General features: G+C 36.3%; 1 long non-coding RNA gene across 1 annotated transcript in view; it reads right to left on the minus strand.

The window, feature by feature from the left end:
* Positions 1-2,862: 2,862 nt before the first annotated feature.
* Gm13912 overlaps positions 2,863-15,060 on the minus strand; it is a 107,604-nt gene continuing 95,406 nt past the window's right edge. Inside the window, exon 3 of the long non-coding RNA XR_374869.1 lies at positions 2,863-4,491. This is a non-coding gene — a long non-coding RNA (predicted gene 13912). The remainder of the gene's footprint in view (positions 4,492-15,060) is intronic.

The raw sequence follows: 15,060 nt of genomic DNA on the forward strand, positions 1-15,060 counted from the left end.
ACCAAGAAACTAGATCTGTTTCCTGATGTGTTTGCTAAGTATACATTCAAAAGTTAAAAATTCATATTTTCTTCATATAACTACTTAAACAATATCTGCCTCTCATACTACAGATAGTTGAGCTAGAAATTTATTTCAAAAGTAGCATGTCACTGGCTACCATCTGAAATATTAACATACAACTTGTAATCCTATCTAGTATTGGAGAAATTCATGTTGTCTCACTACGATTTTTAAATATGTTCTTCCCAAGTCAAATGTTTGTTAAATTACATTATACTTAATTGACATTAACATCATTGTTAAATTTTCACTTTTTAAAAATAATATAGAGATTAAAAATCTTACAAAATCCAGTCTCTTATGAAATACAACTATTTCCATGTAGAATCAGATCTTTCCCATACTTATTTTCTCATGGTGCATAAATGCATAACTTTTGGATGACTGAGAACTTACTATATGCACATTTCCTTTTTCTATTTAATTTGGTACACAATCATTTTAATAACTACATATAAACCAGTTGCATGTTTTTGACATGAGTCTAGAATGCTACATTGAACTTGTGTGCTATTTGTTTTACTATTTTCTCTTAAACCTGGGTTTGTGCACTTTTTCAATATTTACATTTCTATCACTGCTATTTGGTAATCAAAATCACGCCTTTTTAAATGATAATGAATTGCTTTCAGTGTCCTTTTTAAAAGTTGTGCACTTTAAACTTTTACTAACAGCAGAGAAGAGTCCTCATACTAAGATAAATAATACTTCTATTCTCAAGTCTTAGAGTAAATTGGGAAACAGACCTGGAAATTTCACCAAACCTTTCTGTTTTTTTATATTTCAAAAATAATTTTTATGAAGAAACTATATTTATTTTTGTAAAAAGCTAACAATAGATTTTCTGGTAGATGAGTAGAATTTTAAAGTTATAAAGCTCAGAGCTCTGGAAGATCTGTTGACAAAAACACTGATTTTAAAGAATATGTAACATTAGAGAGCAATAAATCTGTGTGAATAATAAGAGTTATAAAAACGGAAATATAAAGAGCATTTATCAAACAGCTGTGACATGAAAATAATAGAAATATATGTGGATGGTTTCTAAAAGAAAAAAAATGTTTTCAACTATAGACCATATACCTCTCCTCCTGTTACCTCTCATGAATACTCTGGAAATTTAAACAAGCCATGACAGAGAGATTCAGAAATCTTTCCCATGCTATAAATATCCTTTCTTCCCTTGAGTTTGGGAGACTTCTGTATCATGCCAATGACACATAAAATGAAGTAATAATATATATTTTAAATTAAATAACCCAAAAGAAAACCAAGTAATAGTTTCTTTTTTTCCCAAATTTTTTATTTGATATTTTCTTCATTTACATTTCAAATGCTATCCTGAAAGTCCCATATTACCCGCCCCCACTCCCCTGCTCCCCTAACACACCCACTCCCACTTCTTGGCCCTGGTGTTCCCCTCTACTGGGGCAACTTGCAAGTAATAGTTTCTTAAGGAATGTAAACATACTATTTTGAGTGTGCCCAGGAATTTGTGTCTTGGTGGTCTCAGTTGGAGTGTGAGAACTACTGATGTTTGCCAAGAAGTGTGGGTCCTCCACTTATGGACTCATTCATTCTATTTTACAGAGATAAGTTCTCAGTGTGTGGGATTTGATTAATATCATGGATTACTCCATTATTTATTGGATTCATCAATCGAATGACTAATTATTTAATCAAATTATTTAAGGCAATTAATTAAACAAGCAACATTTCAACAATGCCATTCCTTATATTTTTGTTCACACCCAGGCTATTTCGCCTTTCATTTCTTTTCTGAGTTAAAGCTCAAGTTTCTTAACAGTTTTTGAACTTTCTATACCAGAAGCATAAGTTCAAATAAAGATCAAATAAACTTTCTTATGGATCATCTAGAGTTAGATACTGTAGCAATAGCAAATGGATGGAGTCTAGTATTTTAATGTTGATAAGATGCTTTGATTAAGACAAAAGCAACAGGTTGCAAAAGCCTAAACCCACAAAGCTTCCTATAGTCCCAAGTTATCCCGTTGTAGTCAACTGGAATATGAGATTATAGAATGACTATTAAAGTGTAGTTAAACAATAAAAGTAAGTGGGAAAATAATCCAAAAATTTGTACCTCATACCTGTGTATTCTCTTCATCAATCCTAAATAAAAATAATGCATAGCTGTGCCTTAACCACTGCAATAGTCATGACAACCTTAGATCTCATGCCTTTGACTGTTTCCTTATATACTACCCAGGCAAATTTTTTAAAAATCCTTTGAGCATTTATGGAGAGTAAGAATTGCAAGGTTTGTGTCACAGAAATTTAGAAAAATCCCAGGAGTTCCAGTTAACTCTTAGAGCATATTCAGAAATAGGCATTTATTCCAATAGTCATATGTGTCCTTAAGTCCTCATATCAGAACATTTTCTAATCTCTTCATTATCCTCTTTGATTAAAGAATGCTTAGTTTGGTCTTAAAGGAAAAATCTGCATGTATCCATATTTGTAAATGAAGTAAGAGATACAAACATTTGGGCCTGTAGTTTTCCACATGCTTTAGGTATATTAGTTTATTAAATAGCTACCTGGTACCCACTGCTAAGTATTTCATTCAAAGATTTAGAATTTTATAGTTTAAATGACCCAACCTAGATGAGATTATAGCTCTGTCTTAAGTCTAATTTTAAAGCCAATATCCTCTTTTGACAACTAAGAAGTCTGCCTTTTTCTACCAAAAAAAGTAGTAGAAAATGAAACATGCCACAAAACTGTCTAGAAGGTTCTTATCTGTGAAACAAAATACCACATAAGACAAAAAAAAATAAATAAAAATCACTTTTTTAATAGTTCTTAAAAGTACAAAAAAGTGCCTTTATAGGTTTGAATTATATGATAATGAACACACATTTAAAAGTTGAAACTTAGAATCATTTAAAATAGAAAATGATTTCTTAGCCAAAATATGTGCTCCTGCAAAGTAAGAAAAGGAACATAACATAACCAAAAGGCATTGAAACCAAATCACTTCCTGAGCCATAATGAGCTTAGGTTTTTAATCAGACTAATGAGAAAAGATCTGTAATTCAGCACAGCTCATGAGTCATACCATAGAGTTTCTCCCTACAGTTTCATGGCAGGCCTTGATGTATCATTCATTAGGTACTGCAAAAGTAACACTTTCAAGAACACAATGAACTGCAGACAGAATGGAAAAACAATGAGGAAGCAGCTCAGGTCCTCCCTTCCAAGCTGCCCTTTGCTGCTTCTGTGAGTGGGATATCATTTCACATCTCCAAGCCATGTTTATTGCCTCTGCTCTAATTTGATGACTTAATTCATGGACTGAGAAATCCTCCTTTTTTAAATCCCTGTGATAAAATTGTGGTATTGTAGGGGAATGTGACTAGGAATAATTGGCTAGGTAACCAATCAATTCTCAGGCTATCAAGGCCGTAGGTTCATTAACATCTCTGTATGTGATTCCTGTCAAGAATGGCTTCAAATATTTTAAGTGTGCAGCACTTGTCAGTACAATTCACCTCAGAATCATCTGTAGTTTAAAGATTAAGTGCTTACAAATCATCACTGAAGGCCGGAAAAGTCATAGAAATTTAGTAGGCCACCTAGAAAAATATCAAGAAGTCTAGAATAGACTTTAAGATGGAAAGGTAGGCAAACAAATAATCAAGGTACAAATGGGAAAATGTGGGGTATGGGTTCTGAAGTCCTGACTATCTGTCATGCTTTAACTATACACCCTTAAGAGTGAGTCTGAATTTCCCTAAACTTCAAAGTCCTTGACTGTTTAGTGGTGATAAAAAAAATCTTCCTTTATAGATCTCATCTGAATCAAATTAAGGTTCCTCTTATTGATTTGTTTGTACTTATGGCTATTATATTGTGATTGGGTTGTATTAGCTATGCTCATATTGTAAGAGAAATGATCAGTTTTCATATATTGCAGGGCACTAAAACACAAACAAACATATTCCCTCTTAAACTAGGAAAGGTTAATTTCATGCATCCAATCCCTACAGAGATCATCATCATCCTGTTAAGGTATTCCCCATCACTCCTGGATGGACTTTCTCCTAGGCAGGCCTGAGGAATGCATAATCACCTATCTATACCATCATTGACTCAAAGTACAAATTGCATTTCTTCCCACTCTATTCCTCTCTTTCCTTTCCACTTAGCTGGGGGGTTGTGTTGTTGTTGTTGCTTGGGTTTTTTTGTTTTGTTTTCCTGTTTTGCTTTTTTTGTTGTTTGTGCTTATGATCTTCATCTGTAAATACTTCGTTTTTAGAATTGTTAGATGGTGCTTTATGTCACTTCAAATTCGTGCTTCTTCTAGACATTTCCTCTGTGACTATAAGCTTGGCTGTAATTACAGTTATGTACATCCAGAGACAGCCGACTTCAAAGGAGCAAAACTGAATTTTTGAAGAGGCTCTGCAAGAGAGGAGCCAAAACAGAAATTTAGCATATTTACCCGTAGGTTAAATGTCTGCATCCCAACCAAGTCTGATTCAGTAGAAGACAAAATGGAACATGGAGAAACTGAAGAGAAGGTTAGGTGGTTAAACTAGCTCTCAGCTCAAACATGAGGCCTGGAGTTCAGGTCTCCAAATACATATCTACCAGGTAGATACTGTGTCCTCAGGGAAATGTCAGCTTCAGAAGGTTTTTAGGAGCGTCCCAAGAGGAAGCTGGAAAAAAAGATGAGCCAAATCGATAAACTTTACAATATTATGTCATCATGGCTCTAAATTTCGGGTTTTCTAATGAGATATTACATTGAACTACTTTTATATCCTTATTTGTTTTTGTACAAGCTATTCATTGAAATGCTTGCCAGATACTCTCTTCACTAATTAGATTGTTTATATTCTGATTATGGAGATTTTCATGTACATAATATTTTCTTCAGTAATAGCTTTGTCAGATACATAATTTGCACTTGATCTCAATTTTACTTATAGCAAGATTTCTCATAGAGAAAAATGTATCATTTTGTAAAGATGCAGCTAATTTATACATTTCAGGTTTTTTATTAAGAGAGAGAAAGAGAAAGAAAGAAAGAAAGAAAGAAAGAAAGAAAGAAAGAAAGAAAGAAAGAAAGAAGGAAGGAAGGAAGGGAGGAAGGAAGGAAGGAAAGAAAACAAGAAAGAAAGAGAGAAAGAGCTTTTGGTCTAGGCAAAGGTATCAAACACCATGTATGTTTTTCCTAAAAATTTTTAGTTTCATATGTTACAATTAAGTTCAATTGAGTTGGTGGTTATATAAGGTACTATAAGGATCTGGATTTGCCTATGGTTATTCATCACATTCACCCAGAAACACATATTGAGATTTCCATCTTTTAGTTGAAACTCTAACCCTTTTATAAAATCAAAAACTGTTTATTTTGAATTTTATATTTTATTTTTAAAACATTAACTTAGGCTTTTCTTTATACAAGTGATAAATGGACAGAGAAAGAAATTAGGGAAATAACACCCTTCCCAGTAGCCACAAATAATATAAAATATCTTCTTTTAACTCTAATCAAGCAAGTGAAAGATCTGTATGATGAGAATTTCAAGTCTCCAAAGAAAGAAACAGAAGAAGATATCAGAAGATAGAAAGATTTCCCATGCTTAAGGATAGGTAGGATTAACATAGTGAAAATGGCCATCTTGCCAAAAGCAATCTATTGATTAATGCAGTTCCATCAAAATTCCAATGTGATCTTTTACAGACCTTGAAATAGTAATTCTCAAATTCATAAGGAGAAAGAAAAAAAAAACTAGGATAAACAAAACAATTTTTGAACACTAAAAGAACCTCTGGAGGAATTATCATCTCTGACCTCAAACTCTACTATAGATCAATAGGGATAAAAACTGCATGGTATGGAAACAGACAGGTTGATCATTGGAATCAAATTGAAGACCCAGACATTAACCCACACTTAGGGACACTTGATTTTTGATAAAGAAGCCAAAACCATAAATTAAAAAAAAAAAAAAGAAGTATCCCATCCTGTGGGATTCAGTTATTGGTGGGTGCGAGGGGGACTGCAAATCTGGCAGAAAATGGGATCGGAAGGGGAAGAAAAGCCGAAGACCAAGACCATTTATTAGGCTGAGACGCCTGGTTTTAAAGCATACATCAAGAGGAATGGGTGGTGGGGTCGAGGGGCAATTAACAAAGAGCAAAGAAGTAGGCATCTGCTGACATGAGGGCCAAAGTCAGGCTCCAGGCGGCGGGCACTCTGTTCCTTATCTCTGGAACAGACTTGTCCCTTCTTAACAGACTTGGGGTGTCAGGCCGGGGGCTCAAGCATAACTCATGTCCTTGGAAGTCATGGGAGTCAGGAAGAGATAAGGAAGAGGGGATCATAATTCAGCTTTCACAGCCTCAGGTGCCAGGAAGGGAACAGGGAGGAGGGAGTGACAACTGGCTCCTAGCATGAGGCCATTTGGCCTGTCAGGGTGGGAGATTGTAAAGGGCTCAGTTTCTCAAGGTATGGTCTCTGACAAAGAAGGCATCTTCAATAAATAATGCTGGTCTAACTGGATGTCTGCATGTAGGAAAATGCAAATAGATCTATGTTTATCACCCTGCACAAAACTCAAGTTCAAATGATTCAAGGACCTCAACATAAGACCCAATATACTAAACTTAATAGAAGAGATAATAGGAATAGCCTTGAACACATTGGTACAGGAGAAAATTTTCTGAACAGAACATCAAGAACCTAGCTCCTATGATCAATAATTAGTAAATAAAACACCATGAAAATGAAAAGCTTCTGTAAAACAAAGAAAGCTGTCAGTAAGACAATATGAAAGCATAGAGATTGGGAAAAGATTTTCCCTATTCTTACATTTGACAGATAGGTAATATCCAAAATATATACAGAACTCAAGAGGTTAAAGTCTAGCAAACCAAATAACCCAATTAAAAAATGGAATACATTGCTCTTTCTAACTCTGTGAAGAACTAAGTTGGAATTTTGAAGGGGATTGCATTGAATCTGTAGATTGCTTTCAGTAAGATTGCCATTTTTACTATTAATCCTGCCAATCCGTGAGCATGGGAGATCTTTCCAACTTCAGAGATCTTCTTTGATTTCTTTCTTCAGAGACTTGAAGTTCTCATCATATATATCTTTCACTTGCTTGGTTAGAGTCACACCAAGGTATTTTATAATATTTGTGACTATTGTGAAGGGTGTCATTTCCCTAATTTCTTTCTCAGTCTGTTTTTCCTTTGAGTAGAGGAAGGCTATTGAGTTCTTTGAGTTAAATTTATATCCATCCACTTTGCTCAAATTGTTTATCAGGTTTAGGAGTTCTGTGGTGGAATTTTTGAGTAACTTAAGTACATTATTATATCATCTGCAAATAGTGATACTTTGACTTACTCCTTTCCAATTTGTATCCCTTTGACCTCCTTTTGTCGTATAATTACTCTAAGATTTTACTACTATATTGAATACGTAGGGAGAGAGTGAGCAGTCTTATCTAGGCCCTGATTTTAGTGGGATTGCTTCAAGTTTCTCTCCATTTAGTTTGATGTTGGCTACTGGTTTGCTGTATGATGTTTTTCTATGTTTAGGTATGGACCTTGAATTCCTGACTTTTCCAAGACTTTTAGCATGAAGGGGTGTTGTATTTTGACAAATGCTTTCTCAGCATCTAATGAAATGGGCATATAGTCTTGTTCCTTGTTTATATAGTGGATTACATTGATGAAACAATCCCTGCATCCCTAGGATGAAGCCTACTTGATCACAATGGATAATTGTTTTGATGTGTTCTTGGATTCAGTTTGCAAAAATTTTATGGAGTATTTTTGCACCAATATTCATAAGTTAAATTGTTCTAAAGATCTCTTTCTTTGCTGGGTCATTTTGTGGTTTAAGTATGTGTATAAATGTGGCTTCATAGAATAAATTGTTCCTTCTGCTTCTATTTTGTGGAATAGTTTGAAGAATATTGGTACTAGGTCATTCAATGTCTGAAAGAATTTTGCACTAAACCTATATGGTCCTGGCCTCTTTTGGGGGGGGGTGTTAAAAACTGCTTCTATTTCTTTAGGGTTGATGGGACTGTTTAGATGATTTATCTGGTCTTAATTTAACTTTGTTACCTTGTATGTGTCCAGAAAATTGTCCACTTCATTCAGACTTTCCAGTTTTGTCGACTATAGGCTTTTGAAGTAGGATCTCATATTTTTTTTGAACATCCTCAGTTTCTGTTGTAATGTCTATTTTTCCATTTCTGATTTCGTTAATTTGGATACTTTCTCTGTGCCCTCTGGTTAGGCTAGCTAAAGGTTTATCTATATTGTTGATTTTCTCAAGGAACAAGCTCCTGGTTTTGTTGAATCTTTGTATTGTTCTTTTTGTTTGCAATTCTCAAATTCATTTGGAATAACAAAAAACCTAGGATAGGGAAAACTATTCTCAAGAATAAATGAACTTGTGGGGGAAATCGCCATCCCTGACCTCAAGCTGTATTACAGAGCAATAGTGATAAAAACTGTATGGTATTGGTACACAGACAGGCAGGAATATAAATGAAATATAACCGAAGACCCAGAAATGAACCCACATAATGACCCTATGGTCACTTGGTCTTTGACAAAGGACCTAAAATCATCCTACGAAAAACAGACAGCATTTTCAACAAATGATTCTGGTTCAACTGGCTGTCAGCATGTAAAAGAATAGAAATTGGCACATTCATATCTTCCTGTAAAAAGCTCAAGTCTAAGTGTACCAAGGACCACCATATAAAACCAGACACACTGAAACTTATAAAGGAGAAAGTAGGGAAGAGCCTCGAACACATGGGCACAGGGAAATTTTTCCTGAATAGAATACCAATTTAGGCTCTAAGATAAAGAATTGACAAATGGAACTTCATAAAATTGCAAAGCTTCTGTAAGGAAAAGAACACTGTCAATAGGATAAAGTGAAAACCAACAGATTAGGAAAAGCTCTTTGCCAATCCTCTATCCAATAGATGACAAATATGCAACATATACAAAGAACTCAAGAATTTCGACTCCAGAAAATCCAATAACTCTATTAAAAATGGGGTACAGAGCAAAACAAAGAATTTTCAACTGAGGAATGTGGAATAGCCTAGAAGAACCTAAAGAAACATTCAATGGTCTTAGTCATCAGGAAAATGCAAATCAAAACAACCCTGAGATTCTACCTCACACCAATCAGAATGGCTAAGGTCAAAAATTCAGAGACAACAGATGCTGGCAAGGCTGTGGAGAAAGAGGAACATTCCTCCATTTTTGGTGGGATTGCAGGCTGGTACAACCACTCTGGAAATCAGTCTGGTGGTTCCTCAGTAAATTGGACATAGTATTACCTGAGGACCCAGTCATACCACTCCTGGGCATATACCCAAAATATTTTCAAACATATAACAAGGGCACATGCTCCACTATGTTTCTAGCAGCCTTATTTATAATAGCCAGAAGCTAAAAAGAGCCCAGATGCCCTTCAACAGAGGAATAGATACAGGAAATATGGTACATTTACATAATGGATTACTACATGTCTATTAAAAACAATGAATTCATGAACTTCTTAGGCAAATGGATGGAACTAGAAAGTGTCATCCTGAGTGAGATAATCCAATCACAAAATCATACACATGGTATGCAGTCACTGATAAGTGGATATTAGCCCTGAAGCTCAGAATACCCAAGATACAATTCACAGACCACATGAACCTCAAGAAGGAATACCAAAGTGTGAATAGTTTGATACTTCTTAGAAGGGGGAACAAAATACTCTTGGGAACAAATATGAAGACTCTGTGTAGAGCAGAGACTGAAGGAAAGAGACTGCCCCTCCTGAGGATCTATCGTCTATACAGTCAATAAGTCTAGACACTATTGTGGATGCCAAGAAATGCCTGTTGAAGAAGCCTGATATAGCTGTCTCTTGAGAGGCTCTGCCAGAGCCTGACAAATACAGAGGCAGATGCTCACAGCCAACCACTGGACTGAGTATGGGGTCCCCAGTGGAGGAGTTAGAGAATGGACTGAAGGAGTTGAAAGGGTTTGCAACCCCATAGGAAGAACAACAATATCTTCCAACCAGACTCCTCAAAGCTCCCAGGGACTAATCCACCAACCAAGGAGTACACATGGAATGACCCATGGCTCCAGATGCTTATGCAGCAGAAGATAGCCTTGTCAGGCATCAATGGGAGGAGGGGTCCTTGCTCCTGTGAAGGCTTGATGGATGCCCCAGTGTAGGGGAATTTGAGGGTGCAGAGTCAGAAGTTGGTGTGTGGGAGAAGGAATACCCTCATAGAAGCAGGGGGATAGGGAATGGGTTAGGGGTTTTCCCAGGGGAGGGGGACCAGGAAAGGGGATAACATTTGAAATGTAAATGAAGAAAATATCTAATAAAAATATATGAAATATAAATAAAGGAAATAAATAAATAAAAATAGCAAAAAAAAAAGAAAGTAAAAACAAAAAACTCGGATACAATACTAAACAGAATTCTCAACAGAAGAATCTCAAATGACTGAGAAGCACTTAAAGAAAGGCCCACCATTTTTAGCTGTCAGAGAAATACAAAACAAAACTACCCTAATATTTTACCTTATATCAATCAGAAAGGTTAAGTTCAAAAATTCAAAGGGCAATACATGCTGAAAAGAATGTGGAACAAAGGGAATACTCCTCCATTGCTGTTGGGAATGTAAAGTTGTACACACACTCTGGAAATCAATCTGGAATTTTCTCCCTAAAGTCCTATCTAGCCAACTCCTGTTCATATCCCCAAAAGATGCCTCACCATACCCCAAAGATGCATGCTCCACTATGTTCATAGCAGCTTTATCCATAATAACTAGAAACTGGAAATAACCAATGTTGTGAATTTGATTCAATGCTTGCATTATGGATTACCCAAATTGCATGAGAATTCCTCATGTGAGACACTGAGGGTCCCTGCCCCAAGCTGGTTCTGATTGGCAAATAAAGCTGCTGGTGGCAAATGGTTGATCAGGGATACAGAGGCAGGATTTTAGGATTCACAGGCAATGAGACCAAGAAAGGGGCAGTGCTGCCATGCTGACAAAGCAGAAGGATCAGGCTTGAGACCTGAAGAAGAAAAAAACTTACAATCATGTAAGAGCCAAGAAAGAACAGCCCCAGGGAACCCCGCTGATCAAGTCTAGGGTAGCAAATATGATGTATAGATTTTTGTGAGTAATAATTCAGGAGTATTGGAGGGGAGGTGTTAGCAAAGTAGAAGTTTGGGAATGGCCCAAACATTGAGCTGTTTAAAGCATATTAAATATGAGACTACATGTGTTTGACTTTCTTTCAAGAATCCAGAACACATTGGGGTGGGTAGGGAGATGCTCACACTACCACCACCAGGCGATTAGAGTGGATTAATCAACTACTGCTACAAATACAGATGTCCGTTAACCAAAAAGTTGATACAGAAAACGTGGTTTATATACAACGTGGAATACTATTCAGTTTTAAAACGAGGACATCATGAAGTTTGCAGCCAAATGTATGGACCTAGAAAATAGCAATCTGAATGAAGTAACGCAGACCCAAAAGTACATGCATGGAATGTACTCATAGATAAGTGAATATTAGCCATAAAGTACAGAATGTCCTTGATACAACTCAGAGACCTGAAGAAGTTAAAGGATGGCCCAAGCAAGGATCCCTGAATCACACTTAGAAAGGGAAACAAAATGGGGCAGAGGGAGAAACATGGATGAGAATATGGAGTGAGAAGAGAATCAGGGGGCAGGGACAGTTGTGAGGAGAGGAAGGAGAGAGGTTAGAAGGCCAGGAAAATGAATGGAAATATGTAGCTGCCTGGTGTGGGGGAGGGTAGACGCTCTAGTAAGTCCCAGAAATCTGAGATAGTCAATATTATCCAAGAGTCAATACAAGTGACCTTAGCTGAGATGCCTTACAGTGGAGACATGGAATCTGAAGAATCCATCTCCTGTAGTCCGGTAAAACCCTAAGTAAAGGGATATGAACACCAACCCAACTACACAACTTGTGACCCCAAATTTATCCTATCTAAAAGAAATGCAGGGACAAAACAGGACAAACAAACAAGAAGGGCCTACCAACAACCAGTCCAACTTAAAATCCATCCCTTGGACAAGCACCAACCCCTGACATTACTAATGATGCTTTATTATGCTTGCAGCCAAGAGCCTAGCATAACTGTCCTCTGAGAGGCTCTACCCAGCAGCTGACTGAAACAGATGCAGATACCCACAGCCAAGCGTTAGATGGAGGTCAGGGACACTTATGGGAGAGTTTGGGGAAGGACTGAAGGCCCTGAAGTAGATGGCAACCAACAGGAAGACCAACAGAGTCCACAAGTCTGGAGCCCTGGGAACTCTCAGAGACTGATACACCAACTAGAGAATGTACACAAGGTGGTCTGAGGTTCCACCATCTGTGTAGCAGACAGGCAGCTTAGTCTCCATGACTGCCTTGTCTGGCCTCAGAGAAAGAGGATATATCCGATCTGGCAGAGATTTGATGTGCTAGAGTGGAGAGGGGGGATACTCAGCAGGGCTCCAGTATCTCAGAGAACAAGGTGGTGTATGGGGAAGGGACTCTGGGAGGGAAGAACAAGAAGGAGGTGTAATAAAATGGGATATAAATAAATTAATTGATTAAAAAACATTAACTTAAATACTTTGCACACCCTACAAAAATTAATTTAAAATGGATTATGTATGAAAGATATCAAGGATTTTAAGGACTTATCTAATCTGGTTTTGAATGCTAAATACAAATATATTTTAATATTTCTATAATCTGCTGAGTGACTGAGGAATTAAAGGAAATTATCTTGTATATATTTTCTCCAAATCTTCTTGTTACAAAAAATTATATTAAAATGCAGAACATTACATTTACTCACTTAATCACATACTAAGGTATGGCCAAACTATGAATTACAATATTCTTATTGAAAATATATATATATATTCAAGTTGCTATGACTTCATTTGTGAGATCCCAGGCCTTTATAAACCACACTGCTGACATTTTGGGTTTTGACTCTATATAGACTCTATATAGTAAGAATAGCATATTGACTGATGCGTGCATTCCTTAGAGCACTTCTGTTGAACCTGTCTATTCATATCATAAGCATGAGGAATTGCCTTAATAAATGCACAGAATTATCACCCTACTGGACCCAGAGCTTCCTGTAATATGGACACCAGGTAACTCCTGGCACACCACAGATGGTAAAATTCAGCACAAAATGAATGAGTCTGTGAAGTTTTGAATAGCAATGGATAGCAGAGCCCATTTTGTGGTCAAGAGTTTGTAAATATCAGGCTGTATTTCTTTCTTTTTTCTTTCTTTCTCTCTTTCTTTCTTTGTTTCTTTCTTTCTTTCTTTCTTTCTTCTTTTTTTTATTCTGACAGAAGATAGTTTTATTCTTGAGAAGAAAAGTAAACAGAGTATGCAGACTGGTTGACATGAAGGTAATTTAAGTTTAGGAAACAAGTATTTTCAGGCATATACACTTAGTTACCTGTTCCTTTCTTAGAATTTTACCCTTGTGTAACTCCTCAAAACCTAATGCATAGTTATTGAAAAAACAACAAAAGAAAATATTTTATTTTACTGATTAGAGAATGAATAAAATGGTATCACTAACAGATCAACTGAGAGCTATCTGTAATATTTTATTTATTTATGACATGACATTAAATTTAACATGGATGTTAATGTCATTCAATTCATGTGAACAAAGGACAAACTACCCCTAGATAATTTACTACTTGAGTAACAAATTCTGTAAAACAGAATTCAAGCAATGAAAGAAGAATCAACACAGAAGAAACCAAGATGGTGGAAGGGAATAAGAAGAAAACAGTGCCTTTTCAAAAAACATATCAAGGAACCAAAAGTAATAAAACAAACAAAAACAAAACAAAACAACAACAAAGTAAGGTAGGTCAAGAACAAATGTAAAATATAATTTTAACCTTTTAATCAGTTAAGGAAGATTTTGTAATCAATTAAGTTTTGTTTTGTTTTTTTTTTTTTTTTTATACTTTAGAAGCATATCCACAAGTAAACTGTTCATAGACTTATAGGTACCTTTCATACACACTCATATTGGTTACACTAATAGAACTCATTTAAATAGAAAACTAGAAGGATGTAGTAGTAATTATTTGAGCAAAAATTAACAATTTTTTCCCAATTTTTTTAAAGCGTAAGTCAGCTTTTTATTTTTTTATTTTGTTTTTTTAAATTAGTTATTTATTTCATTTACATTTCCAATGCTGTCCCAAAAGTCCCCCACCTCCTCCCCCCACACACTCCCCCCCCCCCCCATTCCCACATCTTGGGCCTGGCGTTCCCGTTCCCCTGTACTGAGGTAGATAAAGTTTGCCAATGGGCCTCTTTCTACTGATGACCAACTAGGCCATCTTCTGATACATATGCAGTAAGAAACACGAGCTCTGGGGGGTACTGGGTAGTTCATATTGTTGTTCCACCTATAGGGTTGCAGATTCCTTTAGCTCCTCGGTTACTTTCTCTAGCTCTTCCATTGGGGGCCCTGTGATCCATCCAATAGCTGACTGTGAGCATCCACTTCTGTGTTTGCTAGGCCCCGGAATATTCTCACAAGAGACAGCTATATCTGGGTCCTTTCAGCAAAATCTTGCTAGTGTATGCAATGGTGTCAGCGTTTGGAGGCTGATTATGGGATGGATCCCCGGATATGGCAGTCTCTAGATGCTCCATCCTTTCGTCTCAGCTCCAAATTGTGTCTTTGTAACTCCTTCCATGGGTGTTTTGTTCCCAATTCTAAGAAGGGATAAATTGTCCACATTTTGGTCTAAATTATTCTTGAGTTTTATGTGTATATCAAATTGTATCTTACATCTTGGGTATTCTAAGTTTCTGGGCTAATATCCACTTATCAGTGAGTACATATCATTTGAGTTCTTTTGTGATAGG

Source organism: Mus musculus, chromosome 2 (assembly GCF_000001635.26).
Source record: "Mus musculus strain C57BL/6J chromosome 2, GRCm38.p6 C57BL/6J".
Taxonomy (NCBI): Eukaryota; Metazoa; Chordata; class Mammalia; order Rodentia; family Muridae; genus Mus; species Mus musculus.